General features: G+C 40.6%; 1 protein-coding gene across 2 annotated transcripts in view; it reads left to right on the top strand.

Moving 5' to 3' along the window:
• The first annotated feature begins 776 nt into the window (after nucleotides 1-776).
• EHF (ETS homologous factor) overlaps nucleotides 777-17735 on the top strand; it is a 57982-nt gene continuing 41023 nt past the window's right edge. Inside the window, exon 1 of one of the 2 annotated variants that reach the window (XM_010711230.3) lies at nucleotides 777-798. The gene's annotated coding sequence lies outside the window, so the exon portion shown is untranslated. Of the gene's footprint in view, nucleotides 799-12362; nucleotides 12407-17735 lie in introns of those variants that run through there. The other variant, XM_010711229.3, reaches the window with a different exon arrangement.

Raw genomic sequence — 17735 nt, forward strand, 5'->3', positions numbered from 1 at the left:
TTTCCCAGAGATCACAAATCCTTATATACTTCTGAAGGACTGTAAAACGAACAAACGTCTGGAGGCTTAGTGACATGCATGAAATACATTCAGCAAATATTGCATCACTGCTTCTTCAAGTGTGTGATGCCACTCTGTGCTGCCATCAGGGATCCCACGCTGATGCCTGCAATGAGGGTAAGCAACATTGCTCAGGAAGTCTAGGCATTTAACTAACCAGAGATATTGCTGTGATGTGATTGCATACAGAATTTCTTAGGCACCTGGGCTAGCACAGTAGTATTCAGACCCTCAACATGACAGTGAATTTGTTCCATGGCCATCACAGGGGAGGGCAATCCACAGCAAGAACAGGGGACTCTCCCAGACTTTTTCCAGCAAGAGGGATTCCTGTGTTTCTGAACATACTTCAAGCCTCAACAAGTTCCTGCAGTGATCCTGACAGTGATTCAGTGGGCCTACCTTTTGCAGCACTGCAACCAAACTGTGATCCAACTTTAGGTAGATATGCACAGACCATCTCATTGCTAATAGCACCACAATCCTTAGCACCAACCAGAGGCAGGAGCCAGATTTTTTGGGTTTTAAAGCTGTAGCAGAAATGCTCAGTCAGGGCTTGAAGCAATAATTGAGCACCTGGTGGGAAGGCAGGGCCAACCCAGGGGAGCTCAGGTGTATGTAATGTACCTGAGTGACTGGAAGGGGTGGAGCCAGGATCCACCAGACCTCATTTAAGGGTTGGCAGTGAAGGTGAGGGTATTTTGCTGGAGATCTTTGCCTTCCTGTGGCCTTCCAAGGGTAAGTGGATTTTTTTCCTTTGTTTTTCTCTCTGCAGCTGCTGCAGTCTAGGACTTTGCTTCTGTGCTGTTGTTGCTGTGTTTTCTGTTGTGTTTCAGCATTACAATAGCATACATTTAGCTACAGCAGTTTTTGCAGTCTCCTAAAGAGATACAGATTGTCTGTGTTCCTGTTTATGCAATCCTAGAGCCAATGTTACTGACAAGAGATGGAGGAGTCCATTAGTGATGATACAATTAACAACATGCTTGAACAAGGCTTCTCAGATTTTCCTTGGAACATGTAGAAACTTCTGGGAGGTGTATCTGGAAATTCCCTCATATCCTTGAGATTTTCTCTGCTAAACATGATAGGGTTGCAGGACGATGGAAGTACTGACAGCCTCCTTGGCATTAGTTGGGATGATATGTTAAATGTTTGTATGTGAGAAATCCTTTGTGTGAAGTCATAATTTAATTTTTTTCAATGTTAGAATCAAAACTGGTGACAAAAGAAACATTGAGGAAAAACCAAGACTAGAGACTGGGCAGCTCCTGGATTTTTCAGTTTGGATCCAGAAATAGGTGTTTATGTTCATAGCTGTGCATGGGAGGAAACCCTGGTTCTTTATCCAGTCCAGGAGAATGCTTTTTACTTCTCCACAACGAAGTCTTCTTTGCTGGATTCATTTTGGTGAAGAAGAGGGTTTGTGTATGTTTTAGTACAAGTGCTGAGATTTACCACGCTATGGGAGAACTTCTTGCTTTCTCTTCTGCCTGTTGGCCTCTATTGCTTGGCAGAAAGGAAGCAGGAACATGGACTTTCCACAGGTATTGGTCTCCTAGGTTGCAATCCAGCTTACCAGGATGATGAATCGTTTCTACTCTTCAGCTCTTGTTCCTATTCTAACTGCTTAACCACCTCCTGGTTTTAGATAACATGAATGGGCAGCTGTTCCATTTAACAATGTCATGTGGATCTATTCCTCCTAAACAATGCCAGATAGAATGAGAGCCATTTTCTCATATCTACAGAACTAAGGATCACAACATTTAGATTCAGTTTTTTCTTTTTCAAGGGAAGAAAAACCAAGGGTGTGTCTTTGACCTTTAAAATATGATGGGAATTCCCCCTACAGATTTAACCTGGAGAAGTCAGAGAACAATGGTATAGATCAGAAACAGGTTGGAAAACAATAATAGCGATCAAATCAGTGCTATAAAAATGATCGCCCTTTTAAAATACCTTTCACTTGTTAACAGGGCCCATAAAACCTCTACAAGGTGAGGAAAAAAATGTTAGCTTCTCTGAGAAGTCTAAGTGGTCAATGTTCACATAGAGGTCTGCACTGAAGGTGATCATGTCTCAGGATCTCAAATTTATTCTGATGTAGAAGCTGTCACATACATATTCCCCATTTGGTGCTCCCTGAAGTTTTTTCACCTCTAACTGAAAGCTGTAGGAAGAAAGGAAGACATGCACATACACAGTAGATTCCTTTTCTTAACAAATCTGTGTCTTCAGACAATATATTTAATCATTTTTAAGGTGGGGTCAATTCTTCTTTCTTATTCACAAGAGCCTGAAAGAACCTCATTCATGAGAACTGTGCTTTAGGTAAATATGAAAAGTTATACCTGTCTTCACACCTTCTAGAATCTGTGGCTTTGTTAGCTTGAGGTGTTTCCTTTATTGAAGGTCATTGCCCTAAATATAAGGCTGTAAAGCAATCCTTATGCTTTAGCTCAGGGAATTATTGCAGCTTAATGAATTGGTGCATGCAGTTTGAAATCCCCTCAGTTAGACTGCATTAAATAAACAGCGGGATACAGCATGGCTGACTCATAAGCAATGAGAGATATGGGGTCCTTGGGCAGAGGGAGAATGTCAGATTCTGCATCCTGTGTCCTGAATGAGTGCTGTAGTACCAGCACCACAGGACTGAAAGGCTGTTTGCCCTGCAGCAAGCTTGGCTGAAGTCTTCTCTGATAGCTGTGTTCTAGAGATGCTGGCATATTTGGATGCCTCCAGCACGGTGGGTGAGGAAGGGTGATTCCTTAATTCCTATTGAGGCCAAGTGTTGTGCTGGGAGCCTGGCATTCTGGTGACTGGAAGATATAGTCATCAGAAATGAAGATTTTGGATATCTTTTTAGTGTTATCTGAGCTTTTCTCTTTTTGGGTAACATGATAGCTGTACTCACTTTGTGAAGTTTCTGAATGGAAGGCGCTGTATGATTAAATTATGGGTAGTTTTTACAGGCAAGTACAAGGAAGCAAAACATGGCACAAGAATTTTGTACAGGTCACATATCTTATCCTGAATCAACCATGGCAGAAGAAAGCAGGGGAAAAGGCAGCAAATATATGTTGTGAAGGGGAAACCCTGCAGAAAGCACCCAGATAATTATGAGTGTTGTGAGAGTCATGAGGGGATTTTTTTTTCCACAAGCAATCAGTTGATCATATGAACTATAAGGTTAAACACTTATTGCTGTCTTTCTTTGCATAATTGCAGTGGCTCATTATGCTGCTGCAGCTGCTGAAGCCCAGCTGCCCCTTTAGCCTTGTGACAACCTCCTGCAAAACAAATTCCACCAAAAGTCCTACTGCAGACCATGCTTCTTCTTAGGGGTCATTGTCATTATCATTTCTAAGATGCATCTTGAATGTAATATCCTATTAAAGTAGCAGCAACAAAGCTGAGTCTTTTCTACCCCTGTGCTTTCACATGCTACTCCTCAATGAAGTCCTCAATGAAGCCAACCCAAGGAATAGAGCCTTCTAAGACAGCTCTTGTGGGTCAGACTCTGACCTCCAAGCATGGCAATCCAAACTAGGGATTGCCATATGAACCCACAAGGATGAACAGCATTTCTCAGGTATTGATCCTTCAGAGTCAGACCCTTCATCTTCTATGGCTGCTTTGCTCATGAGGATTCAGGTCCAATGATGCAACCTGCAAAGCTAAAATCAGCTGCCATGGATGTGATCAGCTTTGTGCAATGCTGGTGTGCAAGCTCCCTGCTCTCTTTGCAAGTCATGAGAAGCAGCTGGAAGTGCTGGAACAAAACTCCCAGCTGCACTATCACTCACAGCCTCAAGTTTAATCAAAAGGTCAATGTGGTTCTCAAGTGAGAAACTTTAGATTAAAACATAAACAAATGAGTGAGAAATGGTGCCAAGCTTGGAGGGATTAAGGGATTCAATGAAAGATGAAACTTCAAAAAGTGTTTGAGCCTGTTTCTTAATCCTTGAAACTCAAAGGCACATTAAAGTAACCTCTTGCTACACACCTGTGCGTGCCTTTGTCACTACCTGCAAAGGCAGCACACATTTTTGCAAAGGTGGGCATCTCTCAATAAAATAGCTGTATACAGTTCCAGCTAAATGAACTCTTTCCTAGTAAGACAAGAGTAAATTCCCTGGATACTAATCTAACTATGAAGAGATGTTGGTGTCCTGAGGCACGAGAATCATAAAAAAGACATAATTATGACAACTTCAGTTGGAAAATTTGGCTGTGAGAATGACTGAATTCTGCAAGATGCCATGCTGCCATGGAGACATGTAAATGGATAGGACTAACCAAATAACAAGTTGGGTTTCTGTAAGTTTATCATCTTCACTGGTACACAGAAAGATAATCAGCGATTTTGATTGAAATGTTCTGGAGAATATGGATAGGAACAGGGTAATGCTGCTTCTGCTCAAATGAGGTTTCCTACGTGGTGGATCAGAGAGGTAGGCCTCCTTCCATGGTAGGAGTTTCTTTTCTTTAAATTGTCATACCATTAATTTTACATACAGGTTTCTTAGAAGAGAGCACTGCTTCAATAATGCTTTCAAACCATGGAATATCAGTGGGGGTACTGAGGTCCCGTGGGCCACAGCAAAGAGTGGCTTGAAGTAGAGCCTAGAGACTAAAGGAGGCAGCTAGCAACAAGGACCTCTGCTTGACTTCCTGTCCTGCCATGTATTTTTTGGAGAAATATGCACATCTGAACTTTTGTTTCAGTTCAATTATGAAAACAGGCATAGCAGTGTGTCCTTCTGTATGGAAGTATAGTATGTTTCCATCACTATTTCCAAGGACCACCTGATCCTCTTTTAGTGCCTCAGCATGTTGAATTTCTCCTTCAAATGACCTTGTAAGTGATCAGTGCCACAGCCAGATGAAACTAACACTTAACCTAGGTGGCTTCCAGAAAGAACTTCTGTCTGTTGTTTCACAGGCACTTTGGGCAGAACAGAAAGCTTAATGCTGCCAATGTTGTTAGCTTGTGAAATGCTTTTGACATTTCAGGAATTAAGTTTGAAGGATTAGTGAATAAATGGTACATTGTTGTGTACCAAGAACAATCTTTAACCCTTCACACTTCCCAAAATGCTATGTGCCTTATCTGGATGGTCAGTGAAGAGACTTTGGGGAGGGGACATTTGGGCTTCCTTTCATCATTACAAGTCTGTATTTACATTTGAACTTAGGGAAATGGAGTGGGAAAACTGTAAATGTTATGTTAGTGAGTGCTGGAGGAAGGACTGCAGGATTGGGCATGCTGCAGAGCTTTGTGTGCATGACAGGGAGTGGATCAGAGGAAGTGTTAACTTGCTGAGTTTACATGCTCCACTTTACAATGGGTAGGTGGGAAACTGGCTTTCTGACCACTGCTGCAAACAGAGAAACATTCTTGAAAGATTAGCACTGGTGCTGCTTAGGATTTTGCGAAGGCAGCTGTGAAGCCAGCCTTTGCCTTAGCTTAGAGGCTGGGCAATGAATTTTGATGTTAAGCAAATCCATTATTTATATGAATAACCTTTCTCTCTTTTTCAGTAGCATATTTCTATTCTTCAAGAAAAGTATTAAACTCACTTTTTGAAAGTGTTCTAAACTGGAAGCTGTGCAGGTTTACTCTTTTCTTTTTATTCCACAGCATCAAACCAGGAACATATTCTACAATTCTTTTCTTATAGAAATTCTTTTCTTATAAAACTACTTTAAGTTGCTTTAAAATTGGTCAATATATTTTTCTTTCTATTGTTTCTTCTCCATGAAAGTACTCTGAGAGTTCAATGAATTTAAGGGATTATTTTGCTGATACTTGGCTAAATACTCTGTGAAATATAGTAAATGCTTACTGTCACACAACTCCAAAGGAGATAAGTAGTGAAGGTTGATAATCACACCATTTTAGGACTAAAGTATAAATTCAGAAAACCAAATTAGTGAGGCTCTGCTCACTAATGAGGACGTCGTCCTTAGAAATGGAGCCTGAGAACTGTTTCTGGTCAAAGAATAGAGAGGGGATAAGAAAGCAATCGGGGTCTGTGGAACCGTACATGTGCAAACATAAGGAGGCAGAGAAAAAAGTGATAGAGACAGCAAGACCTGCCTGGAAACCCCAGGAATTGCAGGTCTGTCCTGCTGCTGGGTCAGTGTTTGCCAACAGCAATTGCATGTTTGGCCTTTTCAAGTCCAATTAGTCACCAGGTTTGATCTGGTCTTGTTTAACAGATCTGAAAGGATCAGAATGCAATTATGTGACCACACTGCTGCAAAAAGTATGGTGGCAGATGAACTGAAAGTAGAGTAAGACAAGTAGTTCTTTCTAGAAGGGAAGTTAAACACTTCTACTGACTCTTCAGGATTAAGCTATAGTGATTTAGGGTTACATGAGAGCACTGAATTAGAAGTTTAACGTGCTTTATACACACTGACTTCACACACTTCAGTGATTCACTTCCATTTTTCTGGATAGGTAAATGACAGTCTTAAGTCAGCCAGGACGCTGAACAGTGAGCTAGCAAATCTCATCTTAGTTTCTGTAATTGTTGCTATATTTTTTGGTATGTACGGGCCTCAGCTAGGATCACAACATGGTATTCACCTCCTGTTACTATTCCTAATAGTTTACCATTCTGTTGACTTACAGGTATCTTTCAAACCAACTTTTAGCAAAGAACTTTAGAAGGCATGTCCTCACTTTATATCCAGTTCCATTTACAACACCAAAATATTTTCGGGTCTTAACATGCTCAGGCTGTACCAAAGCTGATTCAGATAGTAATCAGTTGTCACACTTGGAGAAAGTTTGCTTGCAATGTGTCTCTATACATTTCTGTGATCGAAGAGCTGCAGGTGAGGTGCCTGAGGAGGGCAGATGCGGGGAGCAAAAGGGAAATGATCTCCTGTGTGTGTGTGTGCATAGAAAATAAGGTAAGTGTCTATGTTGACCTTTGCTGATGAAGTTTGTGGTGATATTTTCAAAGCTTCAACTTAGGCATGCTCTGAATGAGCCAAAGAACAGCATTAGTGGTCCTGTAGATTAGACACAGCTTTTTGGATGAGGATGCACTTGTTATCAGACAGTACTTTTCCTGTGACCAGTAATGGAAGCTTTACAGCCACAAGGACCATTCTATCTTCTTGTTTAATTGTTCAATCAGTACTTCATGTAATTCTTTGTGCTATTTCTTTTTCACATGTACACCTGTGAATATTCTCTTCAGGAGCAATCTCAAGCCCTGTGTGGATTATTAATAGTCATTTCAGTTTTCAAAGAGGAACAGTCCCTTTATTCACCTGGTTTGCCTGGAAGAAGTCTTCAGTACTTAAGCTGAATAGCAGTCCTTCCTCACCAAGGCATCTGATGAAGTAAATTTTAGTGTGATTTCAAAAAAAAAAAACCCTAAAACTTTTAGCCATGCATCTATCTTAGTTATAGGAAGATAGGTAGCATGTAAGTATTTCATCTCTCATTGCAATATTATTCCAGAAGGGATACAGTAGCAACCCATATGTAATGATACTTAGAGATGAATGCTGAGAAACCTCAGCATAAACCATTGTTTGGATAGTACAATTTGCTTGCGTGGGTTAAATCTTGTTTAGATTCACTTACAAAACAAGAACGAAAGATGGAGGAGGCAAAAGGGAAGCAAAGGCAAAGCCACTTCATGCTCACTCAAGCTCCTGTGAAGTATTCTGGAGCTCCAGGCACTGCTGTATTTTTTTTTTTCCACAGATTGAATGTTTCCACTGAATTTCCTCTCAGGATTTATATATTTGCACTGAGTTCTGAAATTTGTTATGCATCTGTATCAATTACTTACAAATATGGTTATTGATCCTATATAGGATACATATCATCATTTTGCAACCATCCCTCTTGTTAGCTCAGTAGGAAAACAACCAAAAAACAACAAAAAAAGACTAAAAGCATGATTGAGGAAGGAATTATAGTCACTGAGAAGCCTCAAATTTCAAGTAGAAAATTTTCAATAAAGCATGCTTATTAGGAAGTAGTTTCTAGACCATAAGATGGTTACATACAAATCTCACAGTCTTTGTAGTTTTCAACCAGGACATAATTGATCTTTAACTTATGAAACCTTTTTGTGTGACAGCAGAGTGGGGAGGAAAAAGTTGTCTAAAGTTGAATTTCATAAATACAAACCAAAATGTAGGAGGTACTGAAGGACATAGGAATGTCTGGAACTCTCAGTGAGGGAACAGGATGCATCCATTAAATGTACCTCTCAGTCTTTCTAATGCTGAGTAAAGGTTGCTTCCTCTCTTGTGCCATATGTGAGAGAATCTTTGATCAGCTGAGCATGCTCCAGTTCTCTTGTTGGAACCCTGGTCTTTAGGTAAGTGGTATGGGGTGGCTTATTTCCATAACGTATATCAGGTATGGTTTTTATACTGAACTACATTCTTTTACACTCATGTCATCTTGTCAAGGGAAATAACTGGTCCACATTAGGTTGGTGTGTAGGCAGGCCTCGGGATGAGGCTGAAACAATGAGCAGGCTGGATTGATAAAATAGCCCCTGAGAGTCCGTGCTTCCCTTAGTAGATTGTCCAGGCCTGAGTTCATGACTCATGCTGGAAATTTCTCTGTGGAATTTGCAGTTGCTGTTTGATGGACGGAGTGGAGGCTACGTGGACAGGCGTATGCTGCCTTCCCAAGCAGGTAGGTGCTGTCAGTGAGGAATGTGACTTACAGGCTATCCTCCTCTTTATGGCTCCTCTTTAAGAAGCAAGATCCAAGATCCTAGGCAGAGGTTAGGAGATCTTTTTTTTAGATACTAAGCATTGCATTTTCTGATAAGTGCTTGCATGCGGTGCTGGTGAGGAATCTGCCAGGGCAGCATTTTTTTTTTAACCAGAAATTTCCCTTTTGTTTAAAAAAAAAAAAAACCTCAATATTTTTGAAAAGACACTGACTACATTGAATACATATTACTGGAAATGGCATTCTTGATCAAATCAGACTGTAAGGAACTTCTTGGTTTAAGTGTGTGAAGCTCAAAGCAGTGTGACAATACTGAGATGGATATGCATTTCTTAAAGCAAGCAATCATAGAATCATTAAGGTTAGAAAAGAAAACTAAGATCATCTAGTCCAGCCATCACCAATGTACCACTAAACCATGTCCCTCAGTACCACATCTACATGTTTCTCAAACACCTCTGGGGGCAAACAACTGTCCTAGATAGCACTGAAGTTATGGGACTATTCATCCAATGAAGTTATTTGCATGTTCCAAAAAAAAAAAAAGAGCGAAGATTTTGATTCAGTAGTGAAGGAATAGAGAAATGCAAAAGAAACATCTCTACAATGGATTGTAAGGCAGACTTTAAAAGAATGAAGGTATCTGTTGTCTGAACTGTGTGCACACTTGTTTCCTTGTGCAATTGTGCTATTGTGTAAGTGGTTCCCAGCATGAAAAACAGTAAAGGCAAGGCAGTGAGATAGCTCAGCCAAGCACATATTTATTTCAGCTGTCAATGCAATTTTGGTGACTGTATTTGCACAAAGATGTGATATTGTATGTCTGGGGTTGGATATCCTTAACATTTATTATCACATTCAACAGGGGGTAGCAGCAGCAGCAGTCATCTCATCAAAGACAAACATCATAAGCTCTGTATTTGCCCATACATTTTTGAAGTGACATCTGATTATTCCCAAAACAGTATTAATCCTCCCCTTCCAATTGGTTTGCAAGGGTTACAGGATCCATAGCTATTTCCTGGTCTCTCTTGAATCTTGTATCTTATTTCATTAGCAAGGCAAGCAAAAATAAAATTGCATTGAAGAAATGACTTTACACGAACTTAAATTTCCCTCTAAATTACACGATTCTATGCTTGATTTCTTATATGCTCCTATATGCTCCCTTAGTGCAAGGCAGTGAGATACTGTTCAGATCAGATGGAGGAAAAGAACCTGGAACCCCATTTTAGAGGAGGAAAAAAAAAAGGCTCAGCATGGACTACTTCCAGTGTAATTCCCACAGCTGCTGATTTGAGAGTTTCTTTCCAGGTGTCCCCTGAAACTTGCCTACTACAGAATCATTAAATGATGCCTGTTGACCCAGTACTGTATTCTTAAATTATAAAAGATTTCTCAATTCCAAATGACAATTATTGGAATTGACCCTGGACTTGAACTGTAATTCATAAGGTTCATTCTACTGAATGTTGCACGTAATTCATTAGAATTAAGAATTAACTGCATAACACACAAGCTCAGATGCTTGCCCCATTTCTGCTGTTATGTTGCTGCAAAAGCACTCTGCAAATGCTGGACTGAGATTCATTCATGGAGAAGCAATCATATGGATTAATGCACAGCCTTACTTCCTAAGAAATATGCATGTGCATGTGTAAAATGCATGTATGTCTCTCCTATTTTGAAACTATCAGCTAACTTTAAATGAATTTGAGGCAAAACCAGCTGTTTTAAGAACACCACAGGTTCTATGGATACGGTCAGGCATGGATCTCTTGGTCTTTTTCCTAATAAAGACACTCCTGACTTTTTCTAGAAATTCATTGCTTTAACAAATGAAGACAGGAATTCTCTGACTAGGGAAGGTAGGACTGCTAAAACTGAGACTTACGAAGGCAGCCTCAGACATGCATTTCTGAAAGAAAACAGTGCATGTGTACAGGCTGGTACAGACCAGCAACAGGTAATTTGGACTTTTTAAAATTAAAGTAAAACTATTTATTTTTGAGGCATGCCACATATGGACCTGATTCTGACTGGGAATTTAAATCTAAATTATCGTCCTTATGTTCTGAGCTTCCCAGACTCATTTTTATCAGCATGATCCTTATGTGATGGGTTGCACGGATAGTGTATGCCAAGTGAGACAGATACGATTCTGTAAAGAATAACTTGGGAGTGTAAAGTTGGATTTGGAGACTACAGTATTCCCTCATCCTTTGCAATTAAGTGATTACTGTAAAGATCAGAACCACTGCTTTCAGTTTGGGCTTGTTCTCCACCAGATGGTGCTCTTCCCCTTGTCCTGAGGTGATTTTCGTTCAACCTCCATCAAGTAATACCTCGGCGGGTTGCCCCTCTCCATTTCTTTGCCCGTCTCTCCTCCACTGCTGTCTCCCTGTATGCACTGTGCTTGGTGACTTTAGCTCTGCTTTTGCAGTCCGACCTGCAGCTGTGCATGACTGCCTTACAGGAAATTTGGAGGCTGGAATTTCTTCAAAACCTTATTCTTCATTGCGAAACTGCGATATTGCAACCGAGTTTGATCACGTTGCGTCAATATCTCCCAATCCTTTCTTACTGCTGTATGCGTTCACCTTTACAGCACTGCCTGAGACAGGCAAACTGAGAAATGAGGTGTGTTTCCACACACCTGCACGACTGTTAGAGGTCACGATGTATGAATCAAGCATGGGATTGTGACCTGTGATGGAATGCGTTAGCTCTTTGGAAATCACTTATTGGTTTCTCCAGACTAGGTCTAGATCGCTGTAAACAAGTGGATGACATATCAAATTAAAAACAAAGGTTGAGTCACACAGGAAACCCATCTGATTTTTACAGTGTCTGCCTTCCTGTGATCTCCAAAGCACTTGCTGCCCTGGACTTAGCAGTGCTGTGGGCACTGGCTGCTCCACCATCTGCTGAGAGCAAGCACTGACCTCATGCTGCCCGCAGCCTTGGCCCTGTGCTTCCCAGAGCAGCTGACAGGGAGCTCTATCAGCTCCTGTTTCCATCTAGTACCAGGAAAACAGCCAGCAAAGGAAGTTGTAAAGATATTGCTCTCTCTAAAAAGCTATAAAAACTATAAAAAGTTAACGGCATCGCATGACACGTGCTATCACAGTAGATGTATGGAGTCACACTGATCTGAGAGTGAAGTGTCAGATCTGCAAGGAAGCTGACTGACCCTGGCACCTGACAAGCCTCAAGGGCACCAGAATGTGTGGCCACAGAGCCAGCCACAGCTCCCCTACTGCTCTCCATAGTCCTCAGCCTCTTTCTTCTTCATCAAGTTTGTGTTAAGAAAACTTACGAAATAACAAAGAATATATTTTCCTCTGAGGTTTTTCCTCTTTTTCTCCCTCTCCATGTATGTATTTAACTGCTATCAGACTTCAGCCTACCTGCAGCCACCTGCAAAAGTGTATTATTGGGGGTGTTAAGGAGATGCACCTGCTAAGTGGCTCAATGATTAACTCAGTGTCAGGAAGAGATGGGTGTGGGCTCAAACATTTTATTTAAATAGATGGTGGGCAGGGAGAGCCTCTTTCCTAAAGGACTCACGTGCTTTGCTTTGCTAGCACGACCAAGCTGGGAGGGAAGCAGGTAAGAGATTGTAGCAGTAGAGTTAGGTTTTTTTTTGTTGGAAGTTCTTGAAGTACTTCATGAGGCTGAGAATTGTCATTCCTCTGTTCACCTCTTCATGAAGCAAAACAAGCACTTGCCCAAGGCAGGCAGTGAGTCAGTGGCAATGTTCAATAGGTATGCCTGGGATTTAGAGTGCAACTTCATAGTGCAACTTTGGCATTCTGTAACAACACTAAAAATCAGAAGGGGAAAGAAAAACATGAGACTAAATGACTATAACAACTGTAAGATATGTAACCAAATCCTATATTTTCTCATTTTTATTATTTATACAACACTGTGGAAATTTGGTTTAGTTACAGGGTTTTTTTTCTGTTTATTTTCTTCCTTGATAAGCCATTAAGTTCTATAAGCAGCTTCTCCACAGATTGTGCAGGAATGGCAGACAGTTGCATGGATCTTGAAAGCTATCCTGTTCTTAATATCCCGTGAAGCTTTAGAGATGTATCAGTTCATGTTATATGTTCTGAGATACTACTATTCAAATGCCTGGGTGCTATAATTTTAATTACAAATCTACTCTTTAGGGAAAAAAAAAGAAAAAAAAAATATGTATTCCCATAGCTCTTATTATACCAGTAGAGCCATTGCATCTTTGTATCGAGGATTCTTGAAGGATTAATGACAGAAATTTAAGTGGCTCAAGATCGGCCTGTTAGTATGGATTGAAAAGACAATTTCAGTTTGGTATTCTCCTACCTCTAATAGAGGTAGGTATTCTCTAATAGAAAGTTTGTCTTTCTATTAGAACTAAGCTGTTGGAATGGACTTCTCATTAGCTTCTCTCCAGCTACCTTGCAAATAGCATGCCTTTATAAATGAAGGAAAATTATTGGAAGGATTTAAGCACTCATTTGATCCACTAGCTAAGAGGAAAGACTTCAGAGTACTTGTGGCTAAATTGCTTCATTCTCTCCCATTCAGAGCTGCTTGGCTCAACCCACACTGGGAATGATTTCTGGGAGGTGACCCAACAGTACTCAGGAGTGTGAAAATTGATTTGGAAACAGAATTCTGATGAGGATGAGACAGTGGGGCTGTGGGAAATGCTTACTCATGATGCAGAAATGCAGATTGCTAATAAATTATGAGTGCAGGAGAATTAATCCAGCAAAGATTTCTTTTGTCAAGAGAGGCTAACAGTTTGAAACTGTGCTGCCCGGTGATGAGCCTAGGGTAATAGGCACAAACTAGAACACAGAAAGTTCCATCTGAATGTGAGAAACCTTTTTACTGTGCGGCTGGCAGAGCACTGGAACAGGTTGCCCTGAAAGGCTGTAGAGTCTCCTTCCCTGGAGATATTCAAAACCTGCCCGGACACTTTCCTCTGTGACCTACTGTAGGGAACCTGCTTTAGCTGGGAGTTGGACTTGGTGGTGTCCAGTGGTCCCTTCCAAATCCCTATGATTCTGTGATTCTCTGCTTTCCTTAGACATCTTAACTGCAGGTGGATCCAGATAGGCTAGCACACAAAATGACAGCAAGCTGCTATGACAGTTTCTTTTGAGACCTAAGAAAGGAATAGCTTTCTTGTTATTGATCTCAGGCGTGGTCAGCTAACAGCAAAGATAACATTAAGTTTTGGGAGGGATACAGAGAACCTGCCTACTCCCTGCACCAGCTAACTGGGGCAGGGGAGGGGTAGAGACCTGGCTAGGCCTTCTGCACTTGTTTTGGACTTCTGAGTTTCAGCAATAGCCCAGTGATAGTTAATGGGCCAAAAGTTACTGCTCACTTAATACAATGAAGATAGCTTTGCAGTGGCAAAGGGAGTGGCAGGTTGATCAGATGTCTTACTTCCATCTCAGCTACAAAAGCTAGAGCGCAGGTGAGGTGAGGCAGGGCCCTTGGAGCAAGGAGCAAACTGTCTCCCAGAGGTTACCCAGGGACTGCTGTGACTCACTTTATCAGAGCCAAAGTGACAAAACAAGAACAAAGCTTCCAGACAGCCGCCGGTTGCATGGCTTAGATGGGCACTGCTCCCAGCACAGTTCTATCAGAGCAGTATTGGTCACTGGGGTATTGCTGTCTGCCGGTCTCGAAGTTGTTGGCACATGCCCTCTGCATTCAGATCTGGATACTGGGTATTAGAGGAGTCTTCCCTCCCCCCTCCCCCCCTTTTCCCCTTCACTTTTTTTCTCCCTTTTCTCCACCCTGAACACTACAGTAAACACTCAGTTTAATTCCCCAAAATAATGCAAGGTTTCATCCACCAGTGAATTCCCAAGGAAAGGTTTTCAAGGGCAGAGGAGAACTTGGTGCTGGCAGTGACACTGCCCCTCGGCACCTGCTGAGACTGCTGTGGATGATGCACCCTTCTCAGAGGCTGTGAATGTTTCCTGGGGAAGTGCATCTAACTGAAGGTCTTTCGGCCACATCCCTTTTTCTCTCTAGGGCATAAGAAGAGCCAATAAAACTGTACCGTACAGGTCCTGAATATTAGTGAAACAGTGATGAGTTTCTCTCTGTGCCTTTCTCAAGGGAACCTGGAAGAGTGATTCAAAGGGCTTTGGGAATGTATTTTTTAATAACACCCCTGGATTGTGCTTGCTAGTCTTTGTGTTTGGCTTGACATTTTGTTTACTATAGTGTTTGTGAAATAGGGACAAGCCATAAACATCCATCCAACTGCACCTCTGCAATGACAAGCTCTGACATGCACAAGTACTTTCAGTGGAAGTGTTCCTGCAGCCATCTTGAGAGATCTTTGTGGGTTTTCAAGTCATCCAGTTACGGAGAAAAACAACCATAACATGTTACTGAGGTCACAGGATGAATAAGGCATTATGAATAGTTGTGCTGGAATCAAAAGCTTTGGTGAATACTTGGTGAGAAATGTGGGGGTTGACTAAAGTTTGTAGACCAGTTCAAAATAATGAAGCAGTGGGAAAAATGTTAGCTTGTGGGTAATGTCCAAGTGAAAAGAATTTATTTATAAATGGTTCAATGTGGGGACCTCACCAACCCTTATTTCCATCTGAGCTCTGAATCAGTATGTCACCCTCTTGAAGGTAAATTATTAAGTAAAGAATTTAGAGGAGAGAACAAAAATCGATGTCAGGTTTACCCTATGTCCCAGAGCAATGAGTAATTGCTTTATGTTGCTGTAGCAACAGATGGCTCAATCTCTTCTACTTAAACTTCTCACCAGTAGTGTGAGGTCTTCTAAGCAGATCATAAATTAATGTGATTATATCTTCCTTGCATCAGAAACTTTGCCTACAGATAAAATACCTTTCTTTTCTATGCCCTTTAAAAGAAGGCATATACTAACATGCCCTCATCACAACTTGCCCATTTGCAACAAAGCTTTTCTTCACATCGTGTCTTCATGTTGATTCACAACTTTCTTCTTAACTCACTGGGGTTTTATCTGAAAGTTTCTATCGGATGCGTATTTATAAGCTTTTCTCAAATACAGACTGTAGACGTTTGTAGACTCTCAGAAATGACAGTGTTTTACAGGTCTGGACCTGAAACATAGCTGTCATACAACCTACCTACACTCTGTCAGAAAGACTGTTGGAAAGAGAAATTTTCCCTAAAATCAACCACATACAATCATGCAAGCTAAACATCAGCTCTGCAATCATGGGTCCATGCATACTTTTCCCTGATATGATGACAGAAGTATACTGGCATAAAATGATAGCATGAAGTATTAGAATATTTATTTTTCTCGGTCCTGTGAAATTGTAGCACACTGATCTGTTTTCCTCCCTCTGAAACAGATATTCAGAATTTTTTTTTTCTTTTTTTTTTTGACTGATGCATCCCACTTCAAGTCCACATTGGTGTTCTGGTCACTCCTTTTTTCCATGAAATAGAGAGACTTGTCACCTGTTAGGAAATTTCCTGACAGAAGGGAGAACTGAGCTGGTAACAGTGATCAGGTGAAGGGATGAATGCTCTCATTACACAAAAGTGCATGCTTAGCAATTAAAATATTCAAAAATAACATTGTAGTTGTTTTTATGCTTTATGTACAGTATTAAAAATAAAATAGTCTACCACAGGTAATTTATGAAAGCAGGTAATAATGAGTTCATTATTGCATAGCAAGCCAACGTTGCAGTCGTGGTTATAGGCCTAGCCAAGGTCTTTGATCTTCTGGTTAATTAATGTATAAATGAAAAGACCTTGGCTTTCATCTCGCATCCATCGGCTAATTATCTCAGTAACTGGTCTCACTCAGATCTCAGTCAGTTCTTATTCAAGGACTTACCCTTTCATTTTCCATCCTCTATACAGGCAGTGAGTCACCAGAGTCATGATTTATTGTCCGTCCCTGTAAGAGATTTGTTATTTGCACAGCTCCGTCCGAGGGACTCATCTGCTTTATAAAATTTTCAGTTGAAACAATTTGAAAATATGAAGTGATGCAGCTATTTACAGAGACACCACTGAAGTTAGCAGGAGCTGATTTCAAATAGGAAAGGACAGATCTTAAGGTTCAGCCAATCATACAGCTGACCTGTATATCGTGAGAGTAGTACTGCACAGTGTTCTTCTTCCTCTGCTGCCATGCAGTCAGGATGTGAAACCCATGTGTGAATAAGATAAGATTCCGTGTTAAGAGGACATCTGAAAAAGCAGTGAAGTTGAACTCTGAGGTCTGACAGCATAGGTGTTAGAGATCTCTCAGAAGCACACAGCAAATAATTTCCTTTTGCAAAACTTTGCATCAGTTGGAAGCTTCCTATTGGCTGTAGTATCTCAACAAAAGAATGTGGTGTAGTTTTGGTTCATTTCTAAATGCTGCAAATAGTCACTTCTATTTAGATTATTTTAGTCAAAATAATATGTATATAATACATACGTATTTATATTCATTTGCATATCTAAACTAAATCCATTCTGGATTATGTTTTTAAAGTGTATTTTGTTTTATATGTACACTGTGGTTTTTTACCTTGCATCTCAAAACAAGATTGTCATCAAAGGAGGCCTAACAGATGACTGCTAGACTCTTATCCTCTCTTTCTCCATCCTTTTCTTCATCTTTTTCATTCTATTTGTAATAATAATAATTCAGTATCAACTAGGAGAATTAAATTCCTGACTTGGAACTTGCAGACCAAAAATGTTATGTTATGACACTAAGGCATACATCCCACAGCTTTTGTTTTTGTAAACAAAATACATTTCTTGAAGAATTATGTTCCAAAATAGTCCTGGAAGTACAGTTAGAAACTCACGTTACGGTCATGTTTTTGTCTTAAGATGACGAATGCTTGGGATGGCAATTCTGCTGAGGTGCCTGAAAGTTCCGGTACTGCTTTTTTTT

Source organism: Meleagris gallopavo, chromosome 5 (assembly GCF_000146605.3).
Source record: "Meleagris gallopavo isolate NT-WF06-2002-E0010 breed Aviagen turkey brand Nicholas breeding stock chromosome 5, Turkey_5.1, whole genome shotgun sequence".
In the NCBI taxonomy this organism is placed as follows: Eukaryota; Metazoa; Chordata; class Aves; order Galliformes; family Phasianidae; genus Meleagris; species Meleagris gallopavo.